The sequence below is a fragment of the Chiloscyllium punctatum genome, chromosome 1, assembly GCF_047496795.1.
Source record: "Chiloscyllium punctatum isolate Juve2018m chromosome 1, sChiPun1.3, whole genome shotgun sequence".
Classification (NCBI taxonomy): Eukaryota; Metazoa; Chordata; class Chondrichthyes; order Orectolobiformes; family Hemiscylliidae; genus Chiloscyllium; species Chiloscyllium punctatum.
In genome coordinates, this window is record NC_092739.1 from 140,194,933 (window position 1) to 140,207,256 (window position 12,324).

Consider the following 12,324-nt stretch of genomic DNA (forward strand, 5'->3'; position numbering starts at 1 on the left):
TTTGCTGGATTGACAAGCTAAGCCTGCAATGTTTGAAATGTCAATATAGGCCAGAATTCACAAAGACCATCCAAGGTCTCATAGGCAGCATAAAGTCACTGAGCTAGTTTCCTCTCAGCTTTAACTGTATGAGGTCAAAAGTCACATGATACCAGCTTTCAGAACTTGCCCTGTTGGACTATAACCTGGTGTCATGTGACATTTGACCTTGTCCACCCTAGTCCAACACTGGCACCTTCACATCATAGCTTTAATTGTAAGCATTTATCAACATGCTCTTAGATACAATGCTGCCTTTTATTGAGAGGCCTGATTTCAATAATCGTATATTCACAATCTTCTACTGTACAATTCAGAAGCTCACTTAAGGCCTGTAAACTTTTCTTTGTTTCATAATAGTATTTAGCTTCTTTTAGGTTACCATGAATTCCGGTTTTTTCTTGGAAAACCTACTTGAACTTCTTTGTCAATTTGCATTATTTTTCTTCTCTTAACGTCCTCTCTCTAAGAGAAATGACCCCAGCACTCCACCTCTCCATGTAGTCAAAACTCCTAGTACTCACCATTCTTGTAAATTGCCTTTGCAACATTTAAAAGCCTTGACATTCTTTATAAAGTTTCTTGCCCTGAAATGAACATAAGGTGAGACTTAATCAGCAATTTGTAAAGCTTCACATAACATGATTCTGTGCTATGTACCTCTACTTATACAGCAAAGGATATTTGTGGAGCCTCCTCCTCCAGCAAGTTCATGGGGTCCTGCTGGTAGGACAGTACATATCCAGGGATGGTGATGATGGTGGCTAGGACATTGTAAGATTTGATTCTGTGAGTATGACTAGGTCAGGCTGTTGCTTGACTAGCCTGTGAGACAGCTCTCCCAATTTTGGCACGAGCCCCCAGACAGTAGCAAGGAGGACTTTGAATAGTCATCAGGCTTGTTTCTGCTGTTGTCTTTTCTGACGTCTCGGTTGGTGCATCTGATTTCATTTCTTTGTTGAGACTCTGTAGCGATTAATAAAACTGAGTGGTTTGCTAGGCCATTTTTAAAATTCATTCATGGGATGTGGGCATTGTTGCCTGGGCAGCATTTATTGCCTGTCTCTAGTTGCTCTTGCGAAAGTAATGGTGAACTGCCATCTTGAACCTTTGCAGTCTATCCGTTGTGGAGGGAATTCCACCACTTTCTCAAGGGCAACTTAGGGATGGGCAACAAATGCTGACCCAGCCAGTGATATCTATGTTCCATGAGTGAATAAAAAAACAGCAGTTAGTGCTTCCTGAGCCAGCCTATGCCATAAACCTTTCAATGACCATGACAAGTTGGGGCAGGCAAGTGAAGGCATGAGCACCTGTGCAGATGCTGAAATAATTCTGGCAATATTTTTTAGCATTCCCTACCCAGCCTAAACCCTTTGCAGGGAAATCTTTTGAGGCATTCATATTCTTTATTTCCTTGCAGTTGTCAAGTTGAATTCAGCAAGATCCATTAAACAGCAAATGAAGCGAATGCCCGGTTAATGTTGTTTGGTGGCATTTCTTGAGGGATGAATGGTTGGCCTGGACTTAGGTAAAATTCAGATCAACTAACTAACAACATTGGCCAGCTGCACCAATACTCCCACACAGAATTTTAGAACTGTGTAAAGTGGCATGTTACTGAATCATAACTCGCTCTCTATCTGCTGAGTTAGCCAATTCCAGGTTCCAGTAATTACAACTCCTCACAATATCCCCAGGCTAAGTAAACGATTAAAAATTAGTCACTCTGTCTCCTGGTTATTACCCACTGATTCCTCTTGTTAAATACAAGCATTTGGACTTTGATCAAGTTAAGGATTAATATCATCTGTGACGCCTCCTCATTGGTTGAATAACCTAGCAGCACTCAATGCTTCCTTCTAAGCCCCACTTGGGCTGAGAATGTATCGCAACATGTCGCTTCAAGTTACTTAAGAGCCGCAAGTGACTTGTCAAAAACATGTGGTATCATTTTGAGAAAACGATACCCTGGGACACATTGCACTAGGACAGTGTAATGTCTTGATGACTTAGATTGAGATAATTATCAACTGTACTTTCTGTCTTGTTTCTTGCCACTGCCAGAAGATGACAGGGTTTCTGGTAAGCTGGGGGAGCTTTTAACTTATGAAGTCATAGGTACTGCTGCTATGTGAGACAGTCTGAATTGACCATAGGGCTGTTGTTTCGATATTATAATAATTCTGATCTCAAATATTTCAGAAACTGCTCAAAAATAGTACAGGATTCTGTGGATGTGGTTGATGCTGAGCAGTCTTATATAAAGCGATCATTTAGTGTGCTCTTTTTATGGTTTACTGTTCTTGTCTACTTATTGACTACTAGATGCTAGGAGGATTATTATGCTACATATTTCTGACATACATTAGGTACATGAATATTAAATTTCATTTAATATTTTAAATATCTATGCTACTGTCTTGTCTAATATTGTTATACCTTCGTGTAAAGCACTTGAAGGATAAAGCACAGGCCCAGAATATATTTGTCTGTCAGTCGCCATGGAGACCTTTATAAACACAGACTCAGCCTGAACATGTACTTTTTTTGGTATCATTTTGTTAATGAACATGTTGAATGTTGGTCAGCTTAGTTGAGGGACAATCCGTGGTGTTGAAAGGGATTTGATAAAAATACCAACATATGAAATCCAATCTGTCAGAATGGTGAGATTCTGCAAATAGATGCAACATGTGCTCCTCCATTCTGTCAGTGTTCATTTCCCCCCTCAAGGCTGACACTAAAAATCTCTTGAGCACAGGAGACAACCCAATACCATCAGCCTGTGTTCTCTCAATGGTTATATTGAGAGCTGCCACTCAGTCTGCAGATTTTATTCAGGTTATAGTAGGCAAACACTCCCTGTCTAGTCGGAGTGAATGTGGTTACAATACCCAGTTATTTCAAGACGGCTCCAAATATGGGCAATCTGCTGAAATAAAGGCACCTGGTAATATGTGCTGATGCCATTCATGCAAATATTTATGAAGATTTAATAATGATCACCACATCCTCAAAACCTTCAAGTCACGCAGGCTGCTGGGACTCCATGAATGTCTCTCACATTGTCATTGGTATCCAGGTCACACAATGACAATTTATATTTACAAAGCACTTTTAATGTGGGTACATAGATAAAGACACTTCATAGGAATGTAATCAAACACAAACTGATACAATGTTAACCATCTAGGTGTTGGGGACTGAAACCATACGAGCTCTGATGAGATAGGAGTGGAAGGTTCCCTTTCATCAAAGACCTAAATGAACCAATTGTGGTTTTAGATCAATCTGGAAACTTTCATAGCTATTCTTTTCCTGGTACAATATTACCTCAACAATTGCTAAATTTATAAAGTCATTTTCTTAAACTATCGTGGATAGCATTTAAATGTAGAATTCAGGTTCTAGACCATTATACATCCCATTGCATTACCACACAATATTTTACGCAGAGATCAGTAAAATGAATCAGAAGGCCAAGCATTCAACTAAAATTATCTTTGACTAGTACTGCTTCAAAGATTCAAACTTTGTTATCTATCTGAGATCCTTATTAGGTCAAATATTAATCTCTGTGCAATGGGAGGTGGTAGTAATGATGTCACCGGCTAGCATTCTAGGCTCATGATCTGGAGACAAAGATTTGAAGCCTGCCATGGCAGTTGGTGATATTTGAATTTGGTAAACACTGTCAATTATTGTAAAATCCCAACTGGTTCACTGATATTCTTTAGAAAAGGGAATCTGCCAAACCTATCTGGTCTGGCCCACATGGGACTCCATGCAGTGTGGTTGACTCTTAATAATAAAAGAGGTCAATAAATGCTGGCCTAACTAGCCATGCCAAAATCTCCTGATTGAATAAAACAGAATTGGGCTCTTTTGGAACCTAGAAACTCGATAAATAGATCATTGCAATAAAAGGTTCAGCATTAATATTTGCTTGCTGCATGTATTGGTTTATTTTTGACAATTGACCTTGGATGTGTGATCTAATCAGAATTATACCACTAGGATTATAAAGAATACAAAGAGCAAGTTGTCATTCGGCTATACAGAACTTGAATATTGCTGAAAAATGGCACGTCTTACAGAAACTTTTCATTTTGCATCATCAGGACAATTTGCAAGAAGGTATCTTCAATGAGAAATCCAATGTTTACACATTACTGAATGAAATTGTATTCTTGCAAATTCATTCAGTAATGTGTAAACATTGGATTTCTCATTGAAGATACCTTCTTGCAAATTGTCCTGACGAATGCAGGCCAGAACGCTTTGATAAAATGATCAAGTTGTCCATTTACCAATTGAGAATTAAATGATTTCTTCAGAGTCTTATGGTCTTATGGTTCCAACATTCTGATAGAGTTTATTAAAGAATTATATAAACAAAATTTTGTTTTAGATTAAGTTTAGATAAGGATTTAATATTCCTATTATAAAGTCATAGAGTTGTACAGCATGGAAACAGACCCCTCGGTCCAACTCATCCATGCCAACCAGATATCCTAAATTAATTTTGTCCCATTTGCCAGCACTTGGCCAGTATCCCTCTCAACCCTTTCACTTCACATAGCCATCTAGATGCTTTTTAAATGTTGCAATTGTATCAGCTTGCACCACTTCCTGTGACAGGCTTATTCCAACACACATCACCCTCTGCATGAAAAGGTTGCCCCTCAGGTCCCTTTTAAATCTTTCCCCTCTTGCCTTTCCCTTCTGTTACCTATGCCCTGGAGTTATGGACTCCCATACCCCATGAAGAAGACATTGCAAACTCACACTCATTTTTCAAATAAGAAAACATAGACTTTGAATTTTTATAAGTGCTGGATGTCTTGAAAAGTGTAAAGGTGGATAAATCCCCAGGGCCTGATAAGGTGTAGCCGAGATCTCTGTGGGAAGTTAGAGAAGTGATTGCTGGGCCTCTTGCTGAGATATTTGTATAATTGATAGTCACAGGTGAGGTGCCTGAAGACTGGAGGTTGTTAAACAGAGTGCCACTATTTAAGAAGGGTGGTAAAGACAAGCCAGGGAACTATAGACCGGTGAGCCTGACCTCAGTGGTGGGCAAGTTGTTGGAGGGAATCCTGAGGGACAGGACGTACCTGTATTTAGAAAGGCAAGGACTGATTAGGGATAGTCAACATGGCTTTGTGAGTGGGAAATCATGTCTCACAAACTTGATTGAGTTTTTTGAAGAAGTAACAAAGAGGATTGATGTGGGCAGAGCAGTAATTGTGATCTATATGGACTTCAGTCAGGCATTTGACAAGGTTCCCCATGGGAGACTGATTAGTAAGGTTAGATCTCATGGAATACAGGGAGAACTAGCCATTTGGATACAGAACTGGCTCAAAGGTAGAAGACAGAGGGTGGTGGTGGAGGGTTGTTTTTCAGACTGGAGGCCTGTGACCAGTGGAATGCCACAAGGATCGGTGCTGGGTCCTCTACTTTTTGTCATTTACATAAATGATTTGGATGCAAGCATAAGACATACAGTTAGTAAGTTTGCAGATGACACCAAAATTGGAGGTGTAATGGATAGCGAAGAGGGTTACTTCAGATTACAACAGGATCTGGACCAGATGGGCCAATGGACTGAGAAGTGGCAGATGGAGTTTAATTCAGATAAATGCGAGGTGCTGCATTTTGGGAAAGTAAATCTTGGCAGGACTTATACACTTAATGGTAAGGTCCTAAGGAGTGTTGCTGAACAAAGAGACCTTGGAGTGCAGGTTCATAGCTCCTTGAAAGTGGAGTCGCAGGTAGATAGGATAGTGAAGAAGGTGTTTGGTATGCTTTCCTTTATTGGTCAGAGTATTGAGTACAGGAGTTGGGAGGTCATGTTGAGCCTATACAGGACATTAGTTAGGCCACTGTTGGAATATTGCGTGCAATTCTGCTCTCCTTCCTATCGGAAAGATGTTGTGAAACTTGAAAGGGTTCAGAAAAGATTAACAAGGATGTTGCCAGGGTTGGAGGATTTGAGCTATAGGGAGAGGCTGAACAGGCTGGGGCTGTTTTCCCTGGAGCGTCGGAGGCTGAGGGGTGACCTTGTAAGAGGTTTACAAAATGATGAGGGGCATGGATAGGATAATTAGGCAAAGTCTTTTCTCTGGGGTGGGGGAGTCCAGAACTGGAGGGCATAGGTTTAGGGTGAGAGGGGAAAGATATAAAAGAGACCTAAGGGGCAACCTTTTCATGCAGAGGGTGGTACGTGTATGGAATGAGCTGCCAGAGGAAGTGGTGGAGGCTGGTACAATTGTAACATTTAAGAGGCATTTGGACGGGTATATGAATAGAAAGTGTTTGGAGGGATATGGGCCTGGTGCTGGCAGAGGGGACTAGATTGGGTTGGGATATCTGGTCGGCGTGGACGGGTTGGACCGAAGGTCTGTTTCCATGCTGTACATCTCTATGACTCTATGACTCTACAACTCTGAACCCACTGACCGGTTACCTTCTCAATCACCATGGCAAGATGAGGTGGTGGTGTTTGACAATTCAGCATCCTTGACAAGCTGCTAGTGAATATGTTAGCAAGTTTTGAGAGAATTTGCAGTTCAGGTTGAGGTTCTGGATGTAGGTTTGCTCACTGAGCTGGAAGGTTCTTTAGTTCAGTATATGGTCCGTGTGTGTTGTTTTCCTGTAGATGCTGGTTTGAAGTTTCTCATTGGCTGTTTGCTCTACTGTGACATCTAAGATTGGCAGTCTGTGGTTTTTTTCCTCCTCTTTAGTTAATTTTATGCCAGTGTTGGTGTTGAAGGTTTCCTCTAATTTACTTCGTTTAGTGATGACAAAGGTGCTATCTACATAGCGGACCCAAAGTTTGGGTTGGATGGTTGGCAAAGGTGTTTGTTTGAGTATTTGCATTACTGCCTTTGCTAAGAACCCTGATAATGGCTGTTCCATTGGTTTGTCTGTAGGTTGTTTTGTTGAAGTGGGTGGTAAGGCATAGGTCCACTAGCTTGACAATGTTTTCCTTGCTGATGAAGTTGGTGGTGTTTGGGTATGAGTCTTTGGTTCTCCTAATAGTGTAGTCAGTGTTTCCTTGGCCAGGTTGATGTTGATGCATGTGAATAGGGCTGTTACGTCAAAAGAGCCTTTTATTTCATTCTCTTCTATCTTGGTGTCTTTGATGGTCTTCAGGAATTCTTGGATGGAGTGGTTAGTGTGGCATGAGTCTTCTACTAAGTGTTTTAGCCTTTGATGTAACACCTTGACCAATCTGTAAGTTGGTGTTCCAGGTAGTGAGACTATGCATCTGAGAGGGGATCTTGGTTTGTGGGTTTTGGGTAATCCGTTGAAATGTGGTGTGTTGGATCTTCTAATAGTGTAGTCAGTGTTTCCTTGGCCAGGTTGATGTTGAACCCAAGACACTCTCCCCTACATCAAAGACATCTCGGAAATGACTGCCAGACTACTTGAAATATCCTATACAGACAACAAGCAAAACTAATGCCATTTACAAAATACCTTGCAAGAACTGTAACAAACACTACATTGGACAAACAGGCAAAAAACACCAGGATACATGAACATCAACTAGCCACAAAAAGACATGACCCACTGTCAAAAGTATCTTTACATGCAGATGAGGAAGGACATCGCTTTGACTGGGACAACACATCCATCCTATAGCAAGCCAAACAGAAACACATGTGAGAATTCCTAGAAGCAACTGGAAGTCTATCAACAAACACATTGACTTGGATCCCATTTACCACCCCCTGAGAAAAAGAACAGAAACTGACATAACCGCAGCAAATGACATCAACATAGGCAATGATGTCATCAACCCAAGGAAGCCTATACATATTAATAATAGGCAGGCCATACCACCAGTACTTCATGCGGAGGCTCACTGATGATGTTACCTAGTATGGTGACGAAACATCTGAAAACAAACCTTCCAGCTCAGTGAGCAAACCTACATCAAGAGTGAATATGTTGTCTCGAACTGATAAAAAGAGGAAAATAGTTAGACTCATGGGAAAACCTGGAGTGCCCTGCAGGATTATTATCCTACCCTGGGAGTATTGGCACTCATCAACAATTGATCTTTGATTTGTAATTAATCTTTCCCTTTGTCACATTTCAAAGGGCAGTTTGGTGGCTCAGTTGTCAGCACTGCTGCCTCACAGTGCCAGGGACCCGAGTTCAATTCCTGCCTTGGGTGACTGACTGTGTGGAGTTTGCATGTTTTCCCCGTGTCTGCATGGGTTTCCTCCGGGTGCTCCAGTTTCCTCCCACAATCCAAATATGTGAAGATCAAGTGAACTGGTCATGCTAAATTGCCTGTAGTATTAGATGCATTAGTCATGAGTAACTGTAGGGGAATGGGTCTGGGTAGGTTACTCTTCGGAGGGTTGCGATAGTCTGTTGGGCTGAAGGACCTGTTTCCATACTGTAGGGAATCTAATCAGTTGTCTCATCAGAATTATAAAGAGTGCAATGATTAAGTGATCGCAGACATTGAATGAGAATGAATAGATTTCTTTAGAATAATTCCAGTACTGCATATTTTCCAATTGTCCTGAGGGTGTTTCTTTCCAAACTGAAGGGAGAGTTTCTACATCAGGAGCAGCTGAATCAGTACTTGCGGGGATTTGAAAGGACATGCCTATAACTCCTAGCCTGACAACAGAAGATAATAAATTAAATTTGAATAGACAATTTTGATCCTTTCCTGATTAGTCTTGAATTTGCAGAGACCAGTGTCAAAGTAGCAGCTGGCATCTCGTGGCACCATGAGTCCCTCATCTACAAATTGGAGAAGGATTTTGTAAATAGTCCCAAAAAAATTGACAATTATTTGATCAGAGCAGGACATCATCCATTACTTGATGTTTTAGTTCTGATCTGTTCAGAAAGAAAAACTAGAAAGGAGCAGAGGTAGACCAATAATAAAGGATTATTTATTTGGAGTATCACTGGCTGGGCAAACATTTATTGCCCGTCCCTAGTTGCCCTTGAGATTGTGGTGGTGAGCTACCTTCTTTAATCACTGCAGTCCACTTGCTGTGGGTAGGCGCACAATGCCATTAGGGTGGGAATTCCAGGATTTTCTCCCAGTGACACTGAAGGAATGGCGATATATTTCTGAGTCTGGATAGTGAGTGGCTTAGAGAGGAGCATTTCCAGGTGGTGGTGTTCCCAAGTATTTTGTACCATGTCCTTCTAATGGATGTGGTCGTGGATGTGGTGAATTTCTGCAGCGCATCCTGGAGATAGTACACACTGCTGCTACTGAGCATTGGTGGTGAAGGAAATGGATGTTAGTGGATGTAGTGTCAATCAAGCGGGCTGCTTTGTTCCACATGGTGTCAAACTTCTTGAGTGTTGTTGGGACTGTACTCATCCAAGCAAGTGGGGAGTATTCCATCACACTTCTGCCTTGCAGATGGTGGACAGGCTTTGGGGAGTCAGGAGGTGAAGTACTCTCCGCAGTATTCCTAGCCTCTGACCTGCTCTTTTAGCTGCTGTGATTATGTGATCAGTCCAGCTGAGTTTCTCTTTGATGGTAATGCCCAGGATGTTAATAGTGGTTGATTCAGTGATGGTAACAACAGTAAATGTCAAGGAGTGGTGTTTAGATTATCTCTTATTGATGATGGTCATTGCCTGGCATTTGTGAGGCATTAATGTTACTTACCACTTGTCAGCCCTTGCCTGGATATTGTCCGTATCTTGTTATATTTGAAAATGGCTGCTTTGGTATCTGAGGAGTCACAAATGGTGCTGACCATTGTGCAATCAAGAGCGAACATCCCCACTGCTGACCTTATGATGGAGTGAAGATCCTGGATGAAGCAGCTAAAGATAGTTGGGCCAAGGACACTATTCTGAGGACTTCCTGCAGAGATCATCATAAAATCATAGAATTCCTACAGTATAGAAACAGGCCATTTGGCCCAACATGTCCACACTGACCCTCTGAAGAGTAACCCACCCAGATCCTATTGCTCTGTATTTCTCCTGACTTCATACCCCTGGACCACACATCCCTGAACACTATGGGCAATTTAACATGGTCAATTCACCTAACCTGTACATCTTTGGACTGTGGGAGTAAACCAGAGTATCTGGAGGTAACCCACGCAGACACAGGGAGAATGTGTAAACTCCACACAGGCAGTCACATGAGGCTGGAATTGAACGTGGGTCCCTGGAGCTGTGAGACAGCAGTGTGAACCACTGTGCCACCCTGAGATGTCCTGGGTTTGAGGTGACTGACATTCAACAAGCACAACAATCCTCCTATGTGTCAGTTACGACTCCAACCAGTGGAGACTTTGCCCCCGATGCCCATTGATTCCAGTTTTGCTAGGGCTTCTTGATACCTCATTTGGTCAAATGCAGCCTTGATATCAAGGGCTGTCACTCTCACCTCCCCTCTGAAATTCAGCTCTTTTGTCCATGTTTGAACTAAGGCTGTAATGAGGTCAGGAGCTGAGTGGCCTTGGCGGAACCCAAACTGGGCATTGCTGAGCAGGTCATAGTTGAGCAGGTCCTGTTTGAAAATGCTTTCCATCACTTTATGAATGATCAAGAGTAGACTGATAGGGTGGTGATTGGCCAGGTTTGATTTATTTTGTTTTCTGTGCACAGGATATAGTTGAGCAGTTTTCCACATTGTCGGGTAGATGCCAGTGTTGTCACTGTACTGGAAGAGCTTGACTAGGGGAATGGCATGTTCTGGAGTGCAAGTCTTCAGTACTATTGCCAGGATGTTGTCAGAGCCTGTAGTATTTGCAGTAACCAGTGTCTCCAAACATATTGTGATATCATGTAGAATGAATAAAATTGGCTGGAGATTGGTATCTGTGATGCTGGGGACCACTTGAGGATGTCAAGTTGGATCATCCACTTGGCTCTATGGCTGGAGATTGCTGCGAAAGCTTCAGCCTTACCTTATGCATTGATGTGCTGGGCTCTTCCGTCAGTGAGAATGGTGATATTTGTGGAGCCTCCTCCTCCTCCAGTGAATTGTTAAATTGTCCTCCAACATTTATAGCAGGACAGCAGATCTGATCCATTGGTTGTGGGATTGCTTAGCTCTACTACTTGCTGCTTATGCCGTTTGTCATGCAAGTAGTCCTGTTGGTTAATTTCACCAGGTTGACATCTCATTTTTAGTTATGCCTGGTGCTGCTCCTGCACTTGGGGGAGGTGATGGCCTAGTGGTATTATTGCTGGACTGTTAATCCAGAGGCCTGAATCCTGCAACAAGAGTTAATGGAATTTGAATTCAATAACGAAAAAGAATCCGGAATTAAATGTCGAATGATGACCATGAATCAATTGTCAATTGTCAAAAGAACCCATCTGGTTCATTGATGTCCTTTAGGGAAGGAGACTGCTATCCTTACTTGGTCTGGCCTACATGTGACTCCAGGCCCACACCAATGTGGTTGACTCTTTTCTGCTCTCTGAGCAATTAAGCACAGGAAACAAATGCTGGTCTAGCCTGTGATGCCCTCATCCCATGAATGAATAAAGAAAGACTCTCCACTGAACCAGTTGAGTGGAAGATATGCCAGGCCATGAGGTTACAGATTGTGCAGGAGTACAAATCTGTTGCTTTTAGATGGCCCACAGCACCTCATAGATACACAGTCTTGAGTTGTAGATCTCTTCAAAGTCTATCCCATTTATCATAGTGATAGTGCCTCACAAGATAGAGGGTATTCCTGAAAGTGTGATTTTGTTTCCAAACTTACTGTGTGGTGGTCACTCTGACTGACACAGTCATAGACAATTGCATCTGCAGCTGGCAGATTGGTAAAGATGAGGTCAAGTATGTATTTCCCTCTTGATGGTTACCTCACCACCTGCCGTAGACCCAATCTTGCAGCTACGTCCTTTAGGACCCAACCAGCTTGATCAGTGATTTGCTGCTGAGCCACTGTTGAGGGTGGATATTGAAATTCCCCTTTCAGAATACATTTTACACCCTTGCCACTTCAATGCTTCCTCCAAGTATTGTTGAACACGGAGGAGTACTGATTCATCAGGCGAGGGAAGACAGTGCATTGTAACCTGCAGGAGGTTTCCTTGCCCATTTTTAACCAAAAGTCATGAGATTTCATGGGGCATGGAGTGAATTCAAAGTTTGGGAGAAGATTTGTAGCTCGGGTGCTCGTTGTTGTGGTTCTGTTCGCCAAGCTGGGAATTTCTGTTGCAGACGTTTCGTCCCCAGTCTAGGTGACATCCTCAGTGCTTGGGAACCTCCTGTGAAACGTCTCTGTGATGTTTCCTCCGGCATTTATA